At 42.0% G+C, this 21,543-nt stretch overlaps 1 protein-coding gene across 5 annotated transcripts in view; it reads right to left on the reverse strand.

Moving 5' to 3' along the window:
• Positions 1-20,094, reverse strand: part of LOC108695916 (liprin-alpha-3) — a 115,231-nt gene extending 95,137 nt beyond the window's left edge. For 4 of the 5 annotated variants that reach the window (XM_041569660.1, XM_041569659.1, XM_041569657.1 and 1 more), the window contains exon 1: positions 19,196-20,093. The gene's annotated coding sequence lies outside the window, so the exon portion shown is untranslated. Of the gene's footprint in view, positions 1-19,195 lie in introns of all 5 variants that reach the window. The other variant, XM_041569656.1, reaches the window with a different exon arrangement.
• Between the last annotated feature and the right edge of the window lie 1,449 nt (positions 20,095-21,543).

Consider the following 21,543-nt stretch of genomic DNA (forward strand, 5'->3'; position numbering starts at 1 on the left):
CATAGGCTAAAAAAGTCGAATTTTTAAGAGACAGTACATTTTTTTCAAATTCGTATCGAATTTGGACTATTCCCTAGTCAAAGTACATAAAAAATACCTCGAAATTTGAATTTTTTTCATTCGAAAATTCACCTCGACCTTTGATAAATCTTACCCTTAGTATGATGTAGAGAGTGATATTCTGAGACAATTTGCAATTGGATTACATTTTTTATTAGTGGTTTTTGAGTTATTTTGCTTTTTATTCGGCAGCTCTCCAGCTTGCATTTTCAGTAATCTGATTGCTAGGGTTCAAATTGCCCTAGCAACCATGCATTGATTTGAATAAGAGACTGGAATATGAATAGGAGAGGGGCTGAATAGAAAGAAATAAAAGTAATAAAAAGTAGCAATAACAATACATTTGTAGCCGTACAGAGAATTTGATTATATGCGTTAAGTGATCCCTATTTGAAACTAGGGGGCACATTTACCTAGGGTCGAATATCGAGGGTTAATTAACCCTCGATATTGGACCGTCAAAGTTAAATCCTTCGTCTTCTAATATCGGAGTCGAAGGATTTAGCGATATTCCTACGATGGAACGATCAAAGGAATAATCGTTCGATCGAACGATTAAATTTGAATTTTTTAAAGAGACAATACTTTCACTATCGAATGGTCGAATAGTCGAACGATTTTTAGTTCGAATCGTTCGATTCGAAGTCGAAGGTCGTAGTCGAAGGTCAAAGTAGCCAATTCGATGGTCGAAGTAGCCATATTCGACCATTCTAAATTCCTTCACTTGAGCTAAGTGAATGGGCCCCTTGAAGTCAGAAGAAGAAGGAGAATAACTATAAACTATAAAATTAACTATAAAAATTAAATAATGAAGACCAATTGAAAAATTGCTTTGACTTGGCCATTCTATAAGATTCTAAAAGTTCAGACAGAAATTGCGACTTTTTTTTACCCACTATGCACCTTACCCCCCCCCACCAAAAATCAATGTGGACACAAAATAGCATTTGTTTGTCAACTGCTCACAAGTTGCAATTTCCACAGGGTTTTTATATTTCTTGCAACCGTTAACGTCAAAGTGTCCAAAAAAGGAAAGTTTGGAATTAGCACCATCTCCAGGCTGTGGCTCCCTGGCGTCAATACGCACAGATAGGCCTCCAGTTTACATCTATTTTTTTAGCTTGCTACTATAAATTAGAATTATATTCCTAAATAGAACTTTACTAGAAATGACATTCCTATATTTCATAAAAATACCAATACTTCTTCCCTGAAAAACTGCAGCCCTAGTCTGTATACAATGACTATGCCATCTAGAGCTATAGAACTGTAGAGATGCTTCCCATGCTTTAAACATCGGCTTTAATTAGCTGATGGTTCCAAGTATTTAACCAATGAGAGCCGACAATGGAAATTGCTGTCTAGAATATTCCAATGCGACAGCTGGTTTTGAGGGGAGAAAAAAAAGAAATGAAAAAAAACCTGGGAGATCAGGCCTTTTATATGAATGGAACATAATATAATTGCTCCTGAGCTAAACTATTTCCTTAGCTTGTTCTTCAATGGAGAGCTGATTTAGGGGGTTATTTACTAAAATCTGAATGCATCTCATATTTTATTAAAAAAAAAAAACACAAAACCAAACTCCCATGCCTTATTTATTAATAAAACAACCCAAATTAATTGGAAAAACTTGATACAATTTAGTGAAAACCCAAATTACGCACATTTTTTTTAACCTTTTTTCCTCAAAGCGCGCAATTAGTTTGTGTTGGATTTTTCGGGCCAAACCCAGCGCAGATCACGATAGCTTTAAATTGAGACCGGTGCCTCTCCCATTGATTTATACAGGACCTCGACAGGTCTGAGATGGTTGATTTTCGGATTCAACGTTTTGCAGCATTGGGGAATAATGGAAAATGTTAGGTTTTTTTCCCCACTAAAAATTTAAGTTTTTGCCCCAAAAAGCCGACCACATAAATTTAAGGTTTAGTAAATAACTCCTATATGTTGGGATGTAGTGATGTGCCGGCCGAGAATTTCTGGACCTGCACTCGACCCTAACCCGTCCCCCCACAATCTGCACATGGCCCGGGCCCGCTGTTGCCCCCAGCTCGTGACCCGAAGATTCTGTGCAGGAGTTGGCCCGAACCCCCCGACCCACAGGTAAACCCATACCTCCCAACATTTTGGAAACAGAAAGAGGGACAAAAAGATTTGCCTGGCGGAGCGCGGTGACATATTTTGACCACGCCCATTTTTTGTATCCACACCCCCAATTACCATGTCCATTTAAAAAAAATTGGTAGGTTATGAAAGTTTGAACACATTTCTATGTTTTTTTTATATGTTATTAAAGTTTTGATAATGAAGGTGAATTGCCCTTTAATCTAAAACTGTTACAAAAGTATCTTAAGTATGTGTTCTGGGCTCTCTGACAAGAGCCAATTAAGTTAGAAACTTTGTATCCTTTTTCTGGCCGTTCAGTGCAGCAGATCAAAGAGAAACTCAGGAAATGTCAGTACAAATCCGGGATTGTGGGTTGAGCTGGCAAAAGCGGGACTGTCCCGCTCAAAACAGGACAGTTGGGAGGTATGGTAAATCCGCCAGTTTCGGGCTGGCCCGCACATCATTATTGGGATGTGTTAAAGCTGCAACGCCCTGCAGCAAGGAAAGGGTTAGGGAGAACTTCTCATCGGCGGGGCATTAGGAAATGGGATGTTAGTGAGGCGGAGAGCTGAATTTTTATCACATATTAATCTCATTGTCTCCTGTAGCTTTAGTACATTACTCAATTAATTGGAAACTCGCTGCCAGTGACAAAACATTTTCATGATGGCTGATATCAGAATGCAAGAGAGGATCTTCCCTTTTGCAGCCATTTATTTACAAGGGAAAGCTAAAGCATTCTCCATTCTCCAGTATAATTAACTCCTCACCAATGCAGCAGTTCTAATTATTGTAATTGTTAATTAGGGATGTTCAAAGTTCTTTTCTTACCACACACGGAGGGAATTAGGGCAGGATTTCAAACGCCCTCAGACAGAGCTGTTCAAGCTTACAGGCCTCTGCTCCAATCTCTTTCCGAAAAAAAAAGGCTGTTACGCTTTGTCGCCTTGTGCTACAAAATGCCTTGTTCTCAGCAAGAGATAAGAAAAAAGCTGCCCATACAAAGGCACGGCTCTTATCCCAAAAGGAACGCGGCCTGCTCAGTCTAATTAAACTAGGGCTGCAGTGTGCCGTCACATAACTGGGGTAGCTGCAGATATCACTTTGGCATCATTTTGGCTACATCTCAGTTCTACGTCTGATGCAATGTACTTTTGTCATATTGCCAACATCAAGCTTCCAAGTTTGCCAGTGCATTGGATTTGATTTACTGAAGCTCAAAATGCTGTAAAAAGAGAAATATGATTTTTTACCTAAAAATGCCACTTCTGATGACACACATATATACAGGTATGGGAGCTTTTATCCAGAATGCTCGGGACCTGGGGGTTTCCGGATAACGGATCTTTCTGTAATTTGGATCTTCATACCTTAAAGGTGGCCATAGACACACAGATCTGATCGTACGAATTGAGGATTCGTGTGTGGCGTGTGCCGACATCTTTCGTCCGGCGGAGATCGGTCGTTTGGTCGATCGGTCAGGTTTGATTTTGACCCGACCGATCCCGCCGGAGCTCATGGCACATACGGCCGAACAATCAGATTACCCCCGATATAGCCATGCCTGTTAATGGCAAATCGGGGAAAGATCCGCTCGTTTGGCAACATCGCCAAACGAGAGGATCTTTGCATCTATGGCCACCTTAAGTCTACTAGAAAATGATGTAAACATGAAATAAACCCAATAGGCTGGTTTTGCCTCCAATAAGGATTAATTATATCTTATGTAAATAAATATAAATTATGGAGCACCGCCCATCAGGTGAGAGAAACAGTGGATGGTGCGCACGGTTATAGAAATAAGTAAGAACAAAATAAAGCAAAAGATAACCCTAAAGATTGCACCGCCCCATCCAAAAAAATAAATAAAAAAAATCTGAGGTCTCAAGGAGCCAAAATAAAACGTAACTTTTAATGAAAGCTGTTAAAAAATTATGGTAGGTCCAGGAACTATTAAAATGAGGTTAGCAACATGGGGATGAACCTACTGACATTAGGTATTGCCAACTGTGTAGGTCTTGGGGTGGGTATAGAACCGACCTGTGGGGTCTGTGATGGAATTTTAGAATAGTAATGGGGTAAAAATGAGGATCATAAATTGATCATGTAAAGATGGGTGGATATCAGACACACTGTCCCACAACACGTCAGTACACTGGCGGACCCCAATCAAACCACCACCCCTTCACCTTCCATTTACCCCTCCCAGCGATCGGGCTGGATAGAATTAAGTTGAGATTGGTAATAATGCCGTGACACGGGCAGATTAGTCGCCAGGCGACAAATCTCTTCTTCTTCGTGGCGACTAATCTCCCCGAACTGCCTTCCCCTGCTAAAATGAAAATCGCCTGGGGGCAGGCACTCTAATGCTTTGTTTTCTGAAGTAGCCCGTAATTGCCTCACGAGGAAACTTCGGGCGCCTTCACAAAACTAAGCGCCTGCCCCCAGGTGATTTTCGTTTTAGCCGGCAGAATGCAGGTGTAGGCAGATCGGGGAGATTAGTCGCCACGAAGAATAGGAGATTTGTGGCCTGGCAACTAATCTCCGTGTGCCCAGACCCTTAAGGTATGAAGATCAAAATTACAGAAAGATCCATTATCTGAAAAACCCTAGGTCCCAGGCATTCTAACAGGTACATATACTACATGGCTGATGAGTAATCAGTTCAGCAGCAGATGCAGGCAGCATAACTTTCTGCACACCTATGTGACATGAAACTGAGCACATTACTAATGATTTATGCAACATGTTTACAGGGGTTTGGTTTTAAAGTACATGTCTCGTTGCAACTGGTTTGTCCTGTTCAACAGCTACAGCACCAAAACAAGGGCCACACACACTCTGCCGGTATATAAGAACTACATCTAATGACTTTAAGTACCATGAAAAAAACATCAAGCTTTTTGTTAGTCAACATTATTTCCTTTTGCAGCCATTTCAAATACTACACATGGGGCTGAACTCCACGGAACGATTTGGTATGATGCGTCAGGCGGAGACGAAACGCAGGCAACAAGTCAGAGGCGCCGAATATAATGGGAGTGATAGAAACATCGCAGGAACAAACTAAACACAACACAACTGTTGGATGAAGATATGAAGATACAGCGTGTGGCATTCACATCTGACAGTCGTGTTGTGTCGTAAACATGCAGTTTCTAACACTCTCATTATATTCAGGGCCTCCGACTTGTCGCATGCGTTTCATCGCCGCCTGATGCATCATACCAAATCATTCCGTGGAGTTCAGCCCATAATTAAAAGCTCCCTTTCTTCAAAGTTAAGATGGAGGCGGTTATTTATGAAAGTCCGAATGCCAAAAAACAGAAAAAAAAATTGTTTTTTTTAATAGGGATGCACCGAATCCAGGATTCGATTCGGGATTCGGCCAGGATTTGGCCTTTTTCAGCAGGATTCGGATTCGGCTGAATCCTTCTGCCCGGCCGAACCGAATCCGAATACTAATTTACATATGCAAATTAGGGACGGGGAGGGAAATTGCGTGACTTTTTGTCAGAAAACAAGGAAGTAAATGTTTTCCCCTTCCCACCCCTAATTTGCATATGCAAATTAGGGTTCGGATTCGGTTCGGTATTCGGCCGAATCCAAAATAGTGGATTTGGGGGTTCGGCCGAATCAAAAATAGTGGATTCGGTGCATCCCTATTTTTTAATATAAAATGAAAATGGATGGAAAAAGTCCAAATCCGAAAAGACCTGCCAAAGTTATTTATAAGTCAATGGGAGAAGTGCCTAAGATGTCTTGATCTGCGCTGGGTTTCGTGCAATAATCCTAAAATTTCATGGTTTCGGGCAAAAATCTGAAAAAAATAGTTTTCGGCAGAAAATCCCAAAAACGATTTGATTTTTCACCGATTTTTTCGGGTTTTTTCTCAGCACAGGAAATTTTCGGGAAAATTTATTGATAAATAAGGGGAAAAACCCCAATGCGGATTTGGTCGGAGTAGTTTTCAGAAAATAATGAGATAAATTTGGACTTTTGGTAAATGGGCCTCCGCGTGTATGACAATGCAGCCACAAAGCTTGTCTGATATAAATATACAAATATGTTTCCAAGGGTTTCTTCCATTGTATATAGTATGGGACCTGTTATCCAGAATGCTCGGGACTTGGGGTTTTCTTTATGCGCACAACAATTTTTAAGTCAACGCACATCAAAATTATTTTGACGTGCGACAATTTTAACACACGCAACTTTTTTGTCACACAACTTTTTTGTCGAAACAATATGCAGGCGGCCAAATGCGGAAATTCGAATCCATGCATGAATATACGCCCATCACTAGTCGCTACCACTTCAAAACTACAGGTAGAAAAAAAGCGCAAGAGCTTATGCTACAAGATATATCAACCTGAAAAGACAATGTCGAAACAAGAAAATATTTTCAATTATATTATATTTATAATTATTTATATTTATTATATTTTCTATGAATCTATGTGCACCAAATTAATTTCCTGTGAGCAGGGCCCTCTCATCCACCCGTTCCATTGTGTGTGGCCTTTAATAGTTACTTTTTGTAATCCTCTTGCCTGTTATAATATTTTGCAAAGCGCTACCTAGCTCAGTGGAGGTATATAAATGAACAAATTTAATAAACTGTGGAATAGAAATACGGTTTCTGACCCGAGATGAGAAGCAAAAGCAAAATTACAAATGAGATCGAATACAAATGGAGTGAGATAGGTCTATAAATAAATAAAGATAAAACACTAAGAAAAATGAGAAGGTAGAAAAACAGCAACAGACGGATTTAGAAATGTAGATACATTCAAAAGAATTTTGATTCACGGAGCGTGTTGAGTCGACATACACAGAATATAAATAATGACAAGGACTGCAGGTAAGAAATGTCTTTAGTCTGTTATACGTGCTCAGAATTGTTTGGACACTTTGGTCGATTTTCACTTATTTGCCGACAGGTTGGTCTATTCATCGGTCATCAAAGGTTACTTCATAGATTTCTATAGAACAATCTGTAATCATGTTGGATCACAGTATTTGTATTTTATAGGACAGAATTCAGTGGCGTAACCAGATGTGACTGGACCCCACAGAAAAATAATGTTAGGGCCTCCAAAATATCCAGAGGTTGTTCTGTTATATATTTTAAAATTACTCAATTAGGACCTCCTATTAGTGATGTTCAGGTCAAGAAAACCTCTACTAGCACCCGACCCACCTTCCCGCCTAAATTATAGGCCCGCACTGACTCATCCCACCAATGATGTCAGGCACAAGTCTATAAAACAGGAAGCTGGAAGTCAGGAGATGGCAGTTTAGGGTCGCAGGTGGGGAGAGCAGGCAGAAGAGCTCAACCTGAACCCACCCACGACCCGAAAGAGGAGCAGTGGGCCGGCCCGCCCATAACTAACTCTTATACCTTCTGGGCGACTTGCAGCCACCTTTTTTTTTCCCGGCAAAAACGAACAGGGGGCGGGATAGTGATGTAGGGGGGGACGGGCCAGTGACATAGAGGCGGGTGCCATTAGAGGCAGGACTGAAGACGTGACGATCAGCAATTGGCTGATCGCCATTTCATTCACTTCAATGTCCTCTCCGGATTTCCTAATTTGGAAATCCAGACACAAATTTTTCACCCAGGCAGCCCTTCCAAAAACCAGGCTGTCCAGGTGAAAACCGGACAGGTGGCAACCCTAATTGAAACACATTAAGTCTATACATCTGTTCATACTTGCCACTCTAAAAGTTGGCCATACACAAGGTTTCCTATGGTTTTCAGTACAAGTGTGGTGGCCCAACATCTATGTACAATGTTCGTCTGATGAACATGCAGGTTTTTCATCACTGATACACCATGTTGGCCAGTCTTTGGTGCAGGAACTGAAGAAGAGCAGCAGTTTGGGCTGTCAGTCGAAACTTTCCTTTGTTTGCTATCTGTCCATCTGATAACGTATGGGATTGGCCTATTTGTGGCTCCCCATAAAGAGGAATAAAGAGAGATGGAGAGTAATATGCAAAAAAATTCTGCATCTCACCATATTTTTGTATGACTGCTGCAAAATTTTGAGGCAAACATGCCAGTTTTACCAGTGGAGGGCAACTAGGCTTGCCACCTGGCCGTTATTTTACCGGCCTGGCCAGTAATGATGGTTGATCCCAATTGTATTAATAGGGAAAAAAGATAAATATATAGGAAGGCTGATATTTTCTTCAAGAAAAGGTGGCAACCCTAAGGGCAACACTACATTGTACTGTCATTCCTGTAAAACGCTTTCATTTCTTAGTGTTCCTGTTCCTTTAAGTTTACTTGAAAATCATGTAAACCATAAATAAACCCAATAGGCTGGTTTTGCTTCCAATAAGGATTAATTATATCTTAGTTGGGATCAAGTACAAGCGACTGTTTTATTATTACAGAGAAAAAGGATTTTTTTTTTTTTTTAATTTTGATTATTTGGTTAAAATAAAGTCTGTGATGACCATTCAGTATTTCTGGATAACAGCTTTCCGTATAACGGATGCCATACCTGTATGGATAAGTTCACACTGAGCGTTTCGGGGAGATTTAGTCGCCTGGCGACTAATCGCCTCGTCTTTGTGGCGACCAATCTCACCGAACACCTTCCCTCACTCTGTGCTAGCTAAAATGAAAAATTGCCGGCGCTAATCACACGTGGCGATTCATCTTCCAAAGTTGCCACACGAGGAAACTTCGGGCGACTTCAGAAAACGATTTGCCGCGTGTGATTAGCGCCGGCGACTAAATCTCCCCGAAGCGCTCAGTGTGACTTTACCCTATAAGGGTATGGGCAGCTTTCAGCACTGCAGCTGTTGCACAACTCTCAGCATCCCCTTTCAGCTTTTCTGCTGGCATTGTGCTTCTGCCACAGATGGAGAAGAAAAAGGTTGCCCACCCCGGTGAAAAAAGTATAAATAAATATTAATATTGAAACAAGTGCTGGATGGATAAGCGTGCCACAGTAGTTTGTTGACACAATACATCATTCTGTGTGGTTGGAGGGGGTTCCTGTACTGTCAGATATGCTACACAGGGTTACATGAGCCTGCCAGAGAACCCGAGGGTTCTCCCAGTGAGACCCAGTCTAAGAAAATTCAAATGAGTCTTTTCTTATTTCCACCATAGGTCTGTATAACCTTTAATCCATCTGGTACAGTCTCAGGTGAGAATGGACCCTGCTGGATGTTACGTTTTCTGATTCCATAGGAGGCCCAATGTTACATAGTTAAATTGGGTTGAAAAAAGACAAAGTTCATCAAGTTCAACCCCTCCAAATGAAAACCCAGCATCCATACACACACCCCTCCATTCCCTCACTTAAATTCTATATTCCCATATCTATACTAACTATAGAGTTTAGTATCACAATAGCCTTTGATATTATGTCTGTCCAAGAAATCATCCAAGCCATTCTTATAGTCATTAACTGAATCAGCATCACAACATCACCCGGCAGTGCATTCCACAACCTCACTGTCCTGACTGTGAAGAACCCCCTACGTTGCTTCAAATGAAAGTTCTTTTCTTCTAGTCTAAAGGGGAGGCCTCTGGTACGGTGATCCACTTTATGGGTAAAAAGGTCCCCTGCTATTTGTCTATAATGTCCTCTAATGTACTTGTAAAGTGTAATTATGTCCCCTCGCAAGTGCATTTTCTCCAGAGAAAACAACCCAACCTTGACAATCTCCCCTCATAATTTACTCCATCCCTCTAACCAGTTTAGTTGCACTTAGTCTCTGCACTCTCTCCAGCTCATTTATATCCCTCTTAAAGAAGAAGGAAACCCTTTCGGTGCAAAACCCCTCCCCCTGTAGGCCCCCTCCCTCCTCCCCTCCGGCCTACCTCACCCCCAGGCAAATGGCCCTAACTTGTTAGTCACCCCTCCGTGCAGGTCCTCTCTTGCCAAGTTCACGGGCATCATCTTCGTCCGAGCGCTCTTCTTCCTCTACTGATCGGCGTTTGGCGGCGCATGCGCAGTAGGAGGCATTTGCCGGTTGGATCTACTGCACATGCGCCCAAATTTCACAAAGTTTACGATTTCTTTTTTCGGAAACTACGTGACTTTCGGCGCATGCGCAGTACATCCAACCGGCAGATGCCTCCTACTGCGCATGCGCAGCCAAATACAGGAAGAAGAGCGATCAGACAAAGATGGCTCCCATGAACTCAGCAAGAAAGGACCTGCATGGAGGGGTGACTAACATTTGCCCAGGGGGGAGGTAGGCCGGGGGGAGGAGGGAGGGGTTTTGCGCCGAAAGGGTTTCCTACCCCTTTAAGGACTGGAGTCCAAAACTGCACTCATACTCCAGATGAGGCCTCACCAGGGACGTATAAAGAGGCATAATTATGTTTTCATCCCTCAAGTTAATGCCCTTTTTTATGCAAGACAGAACTTTATTTGCTTTAGTGGCCACCGAATGACACTGCCTGGAATTAGACAAGTTGTTATCCACAAAAATCCCCAGATCCTTCTGTGACAGAGGAGCAACAGATAATTCATTCCATCTACGGATTTCACTGGTTACCAAAAAAAGCCAACATTAAAATGAGCAAAAATAATATAGGACTCCAAATCATCAAAAGCTGGTACAGAACTTAGAAGGGAACCTGTCACCCAGACATAAAAATCTGTAAAATAAAAGACCTTTTCAAATATGAAACCATGAAACCCAATTTTATTTTTTATTTTTTTTAATTAAAACATCCATACCTGTTATAAACACGTTTAAATGTCTCAGCTGTCAATCATATTTTGCCTGCCCCACCTCTATGCCTTAGGGCAGGCAACTACTTTCACTTTCCATTCTGCACTTATGTGCAGAAATGCCTAGATATCCCTGCACTCTTCACATCTCCCCCCTCCTCACCAACTAATTGTGTAGTCAAAGCATGGGCATCAGGCGACTCATTCTGGCAAAGAAACAAGATTTCGGCATGATGCAAAGCTAGCCTTAATAACAGTTCCCAAAAAATGGCTGCTGCTTGCTTGCTGTGATTGTGAATGCCAAAACTAAAAAAACACAAGATTTAAATAATTTTTATAGTGTAAGTAAAGTTTTTTTTGCTTGGCTAACATCGTAAAATAGGATTTGAAATGATTTCTTAAGGTGACAGGTCCCCTTTAAGTTGCCCAGGCTACAATGTAGGGATGCACCGAATCCAGGATTCGGCCAGGATTTGGCCTATTTCAGCTGGATTTGGCTGAATCCTTGTGTGCGGCCGAACCGAAACCGAATCCTAATTTGCATATGCAAATTAGGGACAGGAGGAAAATCACGTGACTTTTTGTCACAAAAAAGGAAGTACAAAATGTTTACTCCTTCCCACGCCTAATTTGCATGTGCAAATTAGGATTCGTTTCGGTAGTCGGCCGAATCTTTCGCAAAGGATTCGGGGGTTCGGCCGAATCTAAAATAGTGGATTCGGTGCTATCCCTACTACTAAGTTAGGCAAGAATGCCCCCCCTCCCAGATAACTGCAGCTTAATGAAGATGTTTAAGCGCAAGCACTTAGGAAATTGCATGCATTCATACATTTCTTCATTCATTTGTAAACCCTTGCATCTAGTTCTGAGGGCGACATTGATTTTACAGCCTTTAATCTTCCAAACAAGCTGCAACTTTAAGAACATGTTATCCCTGGGTATTGCAGGCCCAAGTAATGCAGGGAGTAAATAGGAGATGCCTGGACAGAATTAGGGTAGAATAAGTGCCGGACCCTCCATCAAACTATAACTCCCACCATCCCCTGATTAGGCAACTAGTGGGCTACGAGATGTGCATCCTCTGGAGTAAATTGTGAAAATGCAGGTATGGGATCCATTATCTGGAACTCTGTTATCCAGAAAGCTCTGAATTGCGGAAAGACTATCTTCTATAGACTCCATTTTATCCAAATAATACAAATTTTAAAAAAAACGATTTCCTTTTTCTCTGTAATAATAAAATAGTAGCTTGTACTTGATTCAATCTAAGATAAAATTAATCCTTATTGGAAGCAAAAACAGCCTATTGGGTTTATTTAATGTTTACATGATTTTCTAGTAGACTTAAAAGGGTGGTTCTCCTTCAGGTTAACAGGTATGCTACAGAATGGTGAATTCTAAACAACATTTCAATTGGTCTTTATTTTTTCCTCTTAATAGTTTTTACGTTATTTGCCTTCTTCTGAATCTTTCCCGCTTTCAAATGGGGGTCACTGACCCCATCTAAAAAACTAGAGATGCACAGAATCCAGGATTCGGCCTTTTTTTAGCAGGATTCGGATTTGGCCGAATCCTTCTGCCCGGCCGAACTGAATCTGAATCCATATGCAAATTAGGGGCGAGGAGGGAAATTGTGTGACTTTTTGTCACAAAACAAGGAAGTAAAAAATGTTTTCCCCCTTCCCACCCCTAATTTGCTTATGCAAATTCGGATTCGGTATTCGGACAAACCTTTCACGAAGGATTCAGGGTTTGGCCATATCCACAATAAATTCGGTGCATCCCTACTAAAAATACATGCTCTTGTAAAAATTGGGGACATATTTATCAAGGCCTGAATTTAGAATTGAAAAAACTTCGAAATTCGAATTCAAAAAGACTAACTGAAATTAATTTGAAGGTTTTTTTTTTTTGGTCGCATCATTCCATTTTTGATTGAATAGGTCCGTATTGGGGCCGAATTCGAATTGTACGAATCGAATAGCGCATTAGATCGAATTTGATTCAAAGTTTTTCCCCAAAAAAAACTTTGATTTTTCAAAGTCCGCCAATTGACTCCAAATAGGTTCTAGGAGGTCCCTCATAGGCTAAAACAGCAATTCGGCAGGTTTTTAGATGGCGATTGGTCAAAGTCGAAATTTTAATGTGGCGGTACATGATAAATTTCGATATTCTAATTTTTTTTCATATTTGAATCGAATTTGGACTATTCCCTAGTCGAAGTACACAAAAAGTAGCTCGAAATTCCAATTTTTTTCATTCGAAAATTCACCTCACCCTTTGATAAACCTGCCCCTTATTCAGTGGCGTAACTACCAGGGGAGTAGGGGATACTATTGGGCCAGGGCCCCCCGGCAGCTCGCACGCCACTTATTCCGGCCATTTCTGGCCGTACGGAAGGGGGGCGGGGGGCCCGGCTGCGCGTCCTGCACCAGGGCCCGCCCCCCTCTAGTTACGTTGCTGCCCTTATTGTTAATGCTACCTTTTATTGCTCATATTTCTATTCAGGCCCTCTCCTATTCATATTCCAGTCTCTTATTCGAATCAATGCACGGTTGCTGGGGTGATTTGGAGCCTAGCGACCAGATTGCAAACTGGAGAGCTGCTGAATACAAAGTGAAATAACCACAAATAATAAAAAATGGAAACCAATTGCAACTTGCCTTGGAATATCACTCTCTCTACATCATACTAAAAGTTAATTTAAAGGTGAACAGCCCCTTTAAGGTATAAAGATCCAAATTATGGAAAGATCCATTATCTGGAAAAACCCCAGGTTTCAGGTTCTGATCACAGGTCCTACACCTGTACTTTTACTAACCCTGCCTTATAACTGGTGCTGGGGAGCTCCAGGGCTGGGCAATACATGATACATAGCACCGACGACTAAAGACGAGACAAAACGCAACGATGGGTACGATATTTCTGGAGACAGGGCCTCTCCATGGGTGCTATCCCCAAGCAGCCACCCTGTAATACATACACAGCTGGCCTGAGAGAGCACGGTGTTCTATTCTGCTCCTCGCATCTAAAGTGTGATGTATGACAAGGGAAAGCATTTCACTCCCATCCCCCTTTCCCACCCATAGCTCAAGAGAAGCATACAGCATTTCACTGAGGTTTCCAATAGGGGTGGGGGGAGGAGGTATGGGAATTGCAGTAATGCATTTTACAATGCTTAGCAAGGAAGAGAGGCCTGCAGCCTGAACACTTTAACCTTCCTGACCATGGTCAGGATAAATCAACACAAAACGGTAAAGAGTTCAACACTAAGGGGCACATTTTTTAAGATTCCAGTTGTGTTTTCCATGAAAATTCTGAGTTTTCAAATTGATTTTTTTTTTTGGGGTTAAAACTCACATTTTCAGGTTTAAAAAAAAAAATCGGATTTTTTTGAGATTTACTATATCCTGACCCGGGAAATAGTATAAATCCGAAAATACTGTCGGGGTCATGTAGGAGTCAATGGCAAAGGCGTCTTCAACCATCTGAAGATGTTAAAGGGCCGGTTCACCTTTAAGGTAACTTTTAGAATGTTATAGAATGACCAATTCTAAGCAACTTTTCATTATTTTTTATAGTTATTTGCCTTCTTCTTCTTCTGACTCTTTGCAGCTTTCAAATGGGCGTCGCTGACCCCTTCCAAAAAGCAAATGCTCTTTAAGGGCTCTTACTGATGAGCGGTAGAAGCTGCGCTCCCCTGCGTTCCGTTTTTCTGCATTCAGCCGCAGGGGAGCGCAGGAATAGACGCATTACGTTTTTTCCAATGGGGCTGTACTCACACAGGCACGAGTAGGTGCCGAACGCAGGTTGAGACGCAACATGCTGCATTTTTCCTGCGTTCGGCGCCTACACGCACCTGTGTGAGTACAGTCTATTCCTGCGCTCCCCTGCGGCTGAATGCAGAAAAACGGAACGCAGGGGAGCGCAGCTTCAACTGCTCATCAGTAAGAGCTCTTAGGCTACTATGTATTGGTATTGCTCATTTTATTACTCATCTTTCTATTCAGGCCTCTCCTATTCATATTCGATTTTCTTATTCAAATCAATGCATGGTTGCTAGGGTAATTCGGACCCCAGAAACCAGATTGCTGAAACTGTAAACTGGAGAGGTACTGAATAAGAAGCTAAATAACTCAAAAAAACTTGAATAATAAAAAATTAAAACGATTTGCAAATTGTCTCAGAAAATCACTCTCTATATCATACTAAAAATTATCTCAAAGGTTAACAACCTCTTTAATAATCTTCTTGGAGCTTTTTTTTGAAGGGATTTACCCTAAAACTCGAATGATTCGAGCGATTCGAGGTTTTTTTTCAGGTTTCGTAACTCAAACTCCCAGAATCAAATTTTTTCTTAAACGACCAGTAACAGCAATTTTTTTTAAAAAAAAAATTAGTTAGTATGCTACAAAAAAAGACACCAACACATATTAAAGTTTAAGATCGCTAAGTCTTCAAAGACGATATTAAGAATGCCCACAAATTGTTAACTTGTTACTTTGTTTTTATTTCCTTAGTTTTTTGTTTTGTATTGCAAAAAGCAATAATATGTTTGTTAAAAGCAATAAAAAAGATTAGAAAAAAAAAAGTCTTTATTAAGAAATAACTTACTATAACTCTGCTTGTGTTCCTCTTCAGAAAAGGCAGTCGGCGATCCATCGTGTGGCGCTCCATTTCTCCTCCCTGCCTTCCTTATAGGAGATAGCCAGGGAGGAGAAATCGAGCCCTGGATCGAGCCCTGGATCGTTGCCCTGTCGCAATTTCTGAAGAGGAGCGCAAGCGGAGTTTCGGTAAGTTATTTCTTAATAAAGACTTAAGCTCCCCATAGACGTGACGATTCTTCTTGCCGAACGACCGATTTTAGGGAAGTCCGACCAATCCTTCAAAATTATCGTGCAGTTAGTGGGATTCGAGTTGAGTTCATTCAAGGTATAAAGAACTCTAACAATCAACCTTTGATAAATAACCCCTAAGCTAAAGCTATTCCTAACAACCCCATGGAGATAGAGCGTGAATGAAAAGGTAGATATGGACACCAGCTGAATATTAAAGGAGAAGGAAAGGATTGCAGCACTTGGGGGTGACAAATGTTAGGCACCCCCAATTGATTGTATTGACTTACCTGAAAGCCCAGGCCAGTGCTCCTTTCAGCAGAAAACTGAATCGGCCCGGGGTTATACCAGCAAGCACCACGGAGCGATCCTCTTCCGGCTTCTTCTGTCTTCAAATTTCCCGGGGCAAACGCATGTGCAGTTGAAAGAAATAGCAGACTTTTTAGTTAAAGTTCGGCTTTTCGTTCTACTTCGCATGCGCAGCCGCACGATGAAAGAGGAAGACGGAAGAGGATTGTTTTGTGGTGCTCACTGGTATAACCCCGGGCCGGTGCAGTTTTCTGCTGATAGGAGCATAGAGGTTTCAGGTAAGTCAATACAATCACTTGGGGGTGCCTAACATTTGGCATCCCCAAGTGCTGCAATCCTTTCCTTCTCCATTAAAGTCAAAGCCACTTCACACCTTCTGGAATCCATCACCATCACACAGGAAGCCTCTTTTAACCGTCACTTTTCCTTTAGTATAAAGTCAGTCATAATTAAAAGCCCAGGAAGCCCTATAATATTACATACCAGTTCAGCTATGCTGGCTCAATACAATGAAAGCATCAAGTACCCAAACACAGAAGATACTAAACTGAGTATCTAACATCAGTACATACTCAAAACTGGGTGCTGTTCATTGGCAGAGTATCTATTAACACAATCTTCTCTAAATTGGTTGCTGTTCACTGGTAAGGATATCTACAAGCAGTACATGCTTTAAACTGCTGCTGTTGAACTACAAATAAAGTATTCCATTAACAGTGTCTGACTGGGCTCCCGGAAAACTAGGAGACACCCAATGGGACCTGGACCTCATGGGCCCCGCCGACCAAGGCCTGCTCCCATCCTGGACAACCCCACCTCCTCTCCCCTGACCTGATCATAGAGCTGGGAACAGGGCGAGGTTGGGCCCCCAGGATGACATCCCTCAATTTTTCACTCCTGATTGGCCCCAGTCCGACCCTGCCCCTAAAAGCCTACCACAGTGACTGTTCCAGCTCAACAGCAGCTGGAGGGCATAGTATAGATTTCCTTGGTGTATAAATGATATCAATATGTAACATTTAATACACAATTTGTCCATAGTGAGTGCTCAGCACTGTTACTTAATGAAATTGGGGGCCTAGGGCAAATGGCCACTCTTTCCTACCATAAATCCTGAACAGAAAAAGAATACACAAAATGGGAAGCCAATATCCTAAAAGTATTACAGATATGGAATCCTTGGATTCCATGAATGAGAGCTCTTTACATGATTTGGAGCACCATGAATTCAGATTACTAAAAAAACAATATAAACATTAAAAACCCAGTAGGATTGATTTCCTCCAGCATAAAGTTATGCAGCGTATTTACCATCAAGTACAGGATACTGTTTTATTTTTAAAGAGTAATAGGAAATCAGTCCAAAAATAAGACTTCATGGAAAAAGCCATTCCCATATTTCTGGAGCTTACTGGTTAATTCAGTTCCAGATAACAGATCCCATACTTGCGGCATGATTGGATTTTTTTTTCCTATGAAAAAAAATAAATAAATGTTTGCAAATAATTTTTATTATAAGGTGTCATTTATAGTGTACCAAACGAAGAGGCCTAGTGCCCTGCCCAAGCGAAAGTCTCTTTAGGAATGGATCTTCCCCATCCAAAATATACCAACCCCCCTCTCCAAGTGAAAACACAGAGGGATCTAGGAAATTAATGATAATTAATCAACCATGAAAATGTACTGTATGAAGAGAACATTCCTTTTGTGGACGTCAAACTCACAGACTGACCAAGGGAAAAAGCAGAAAATACATGTTTCCACCTAGAAACGATACTACCTGATATTGCAGGGAACTCACAGCTAAAAGGGAGGATCTGAATTCAGTGACTTGGAATCATGGGATATGGGCGGTAGGAAGAATATGAATCTATGAACAGAAAACTGGTCCTTGCCAAAAATAGTCTCTAGGCATAATTTTTTTTTTTTTTTTACAAAAGCCATCAGCGGAAAGGATTGTAACGAGCCGGAATAATCAGTTTTACTCTAATGAAAGATCTTTAAAGAAAAGAAACGGTGCTAAAATGGGCGAATATGGTTAAATGGATTGTGCCTGGTATTCTTTTGATATATAATCATAGTATTGAATATATATATATATATATATATATATATATATATATATATATATATATATTTATATAATTATATTAGAGGTATAATCATCAGAATATATATATATATATATATATATATATATATAATCATAGTATTGAATATATATATATGTATATATATATATATATATATATATATATATATATATATATATATATATATATATGATATTAGAGGTATAATCATCAGAATATATATATATATATATATATATATATATATATATATATATATATATATATATATAATTGATATAGTATACGAAGGTGCAAATAAAGTCTAAAGAAAAAGAATGACAATGATAATGTATACAAAATAAGAAAATGATAGTCAGCAGATACAAATGTTGCAGACATTAAAGGACAGGATACAATGGTATAAATGGGGGAGGGTTGAAACAGTGGTTGTCAGGGAAGGAAAAGAAGGAGGTGATGAGGCAGTAGCAAGTCAATATCTGAGGAATGGGAGAGGGCAGGGGATAAGGATCTTCAGGAATATCGGTTGGGGCCTTTTACAAGTGGAGCAGAGACAAGTGGAGCAGAGACAAGTGGAGCAGAGGTGTAGGACAGGAGCTGGGAATGGGCGAAATCCTGATTACGTAGGTGAAAGATAAGGCCACAATGAGAGAAAGGCAATATTTACATATATATATATCTCATACCTACTATCTAAGGGCAATGAATTGGTGGGAAGGCAGGCCCATAGATGTGGTTGAACTACAACTCACAGAACCGCTCAACAGCAAGGGGCCACTGGGAGCTGTGATCCAAGCACAAGTGCAGTGTCGCGTGTAAGGTGACCTGTGGAACTCCCAGCGCCCTTCTTGCAGTGTTTAGCTGCAGGTGGGAGGGTGAGACTCGTAGTCCAACAACATCTGGTTGTAAAGGGCAGGTATACATGCCTTACACATACACGCGTGTCATAAGGAGACAGGGTAAAAGGTGCTGCTGACACGTATTGTGGAACCCACTGGAGATGCTGGAGGGAAGCAGCAACTCTCATCCCAGTGACAGCTCCACTCGCTCTCTCATTCCCAAGCATTATTCAATCTCTTACCTCTTCTCTCGCCTCCTGCCTGAGGTCTCTTCCTCCTGAGGCTGCTGTCTCTGGCTGCCCTGCCTTGGTAATGGCAGCACCGCTGTCTCTTTTATGTGTCTGTCTTTCTTCCCTCTCCCCCAACCAGCTATTTTGGACCCTGAAATAGACAGTCACATCCACTGCTGTATTGGCACCACTTTTCCTCCTGTTCCCTGGGAACAGTCTCTCTTATCAGCAGACATCTCTCTCCTCTGCCCTGAACCCCACTACATCCCCCTAACCTGTCTCTGGGCACCTGCTGCTGCTGTCTCTCACAAGCTGTCTCCCCTAATCTGTATGTGAGTACCCCAGTCCAACTGCTGAACCCCCAGCTGTCTCCCCAACCTGTCTCTGTGTAGTTCTCGCTCTCTCCCAGACTGAACCCCCAGCAGCCTCCCCACTATCCTCTCTCTGATACTATAGACCTAGTGCTGTCCCTCCCAGGCTAAACCCCCAGCTGTCTCCCAATAGTCTCCCCAATAGTCTGTCTCCCCACCAGCCTGTTGTCTCTGGATACCCCACTTGTCAGCCTGTCTCTTCCTTCTGTCTCTCAGCTCAGTCTCATTCCATCCCTACAGTCACCTGTCTCTTATCCGCTTGTCCCTTCTCTGTATCCCGCTCCCTGTCTGTCTCTTTTTCTCCTTCTCTCTGTCTCAGTCAGAGCAGCAAAGCCTGGACCAGGGATGCAGCCGCCCAATGGTAACCAATAACAGGGTAAGGAAAGCCCGTGCCGCCGGACCCCATCCTCTCTTCAGCAGCCAAAGCACCCGGATACCCCACTCCTCCCTCAGCTCATTCACCGGGGCGCTTCACAGGGGGGAAAAAAAATCCAACCCCCCTCACCTAAAATTCAACGCCGCCCTCAACCGCAGACTGACAAGCCCGCGTCCAACCACAAGCCACACACTACAGCGATCCCGCCTCCGATACCTACGGAGGCGGGTCTATGAAGCTTGAGTGACCCGTAAAGTGGCGAATGGTAGACGAGGTGTGTAGGGAGGGCTGGTCCGCCAATCAGCGCCTCTGTGGGGCGGGATTAAAAGGAAGAGATGATGTCATTGTGCTTTTAGTGAGGTGTTTGAGGAGAGGGGAGGCAGCTTGTGGGAACAGGCAGGTTGTTGTCAGTGCCAGGCTGCTGCCAGCATGTTTGTTATAACGTTGAGATGCTCTGTTGGGTCATACATGGCTGACTGATATGTCAGCAATCAGGGGACAGACTGGCAGCACTCTGGGTGGTAAATGAGTTTATCTGCAGCTTCTGCTCAACAGAGACAGGCAGGCAGGGCTCACAGGGAACTCGGTGGGAATTGAGGCTTAAAGGGCCCATAGTATAGAAATAAAAATGGATCTGATGTTAAAGGTGACATTGCTAAATCCAATCCCAAAGAGTCTGCTTAGATACAGTCAATATGTTTGCCATGCCCTTCCCCTACCACATCTGGACTGGAGAGTGTGGGGTCAGCACCTCAAGGTCCCATCCCATTTGTAAACACTCCCCCAAACACCCCATTTCATACCTCCAGCCCCACCTCTTACCTCTGACCTTCCTGCAGCCACAACAAAAGGATTACAGGGGAGTCAGATACCAGTTCCGGGGTCGGCAGGAGCCATGAGAGCCAGGGCCCAATGGGTTTTCTCCCGGTCCTCTGCCGGCCCAGTCTGACCCTGTCCCCTACCTTTATGTCAGGGGCATCTTGAAGATGTTTTACTATTTGCATCAGGGATGTGCAACCTGTGGTTCTCCAGTTGTTCAATTGGTCCCTAATTTGTAGATCAAGCTCTGTGGTAAATGGGACTGAAAACAGTGGTGGACAAAATTGTATCCGCTGGACACTTCTAGAGGGAGCCACATTTTAAACCTCTGCTAGTTTTGGTTGAAACATGTGCCACAGGCCTAAGTATTCCAAATAATTGCTTCCTATATCCCAGGTATACTTATCCAAATGACCCTCCAGAAAGGACCTGTGTCCAATGTTGGACAAGGACCCGCCAGAGGACCTGGCATTCATTGCCCACTCACACAAATATTTATTGTATACAGTGATAAACTTAAAACTGTAGGTGATATGTAGGCCTATTGTGGAAATAAGAAAGGGCTGATGGGAACTGTCCTTGGCTAGGGCCTAGTTTACCACTATAGTGAACTACAAAAAAAGATAGATGATAGATAGATAGATAGATAGATAGATAGATAGATAGATAGATAGATAGATAGATAATCACATGCTGCTTTATGCCTTAATGTAATAGAATTGGATCATCTTGTCATATGAGCTGACATTTCAATAGAACCCCCCAGGTGTCCAACTGTGCAGGAAGGACAAATT

This window comes from Xenopus laevis, chromosome 7L (assembly GCF_017654675.1).
Source record: "Xenopus laevis strain J_2021 chromosome 7L, Xenopus_laevis_v10.1, whole genome shotgun sequence".
NCBI classification, from domain to species: Eukaryota; Metazoa; Chordata; class Amphibia; order Anura; family Pipidae; genus Xenopus; species Xenopus laevis.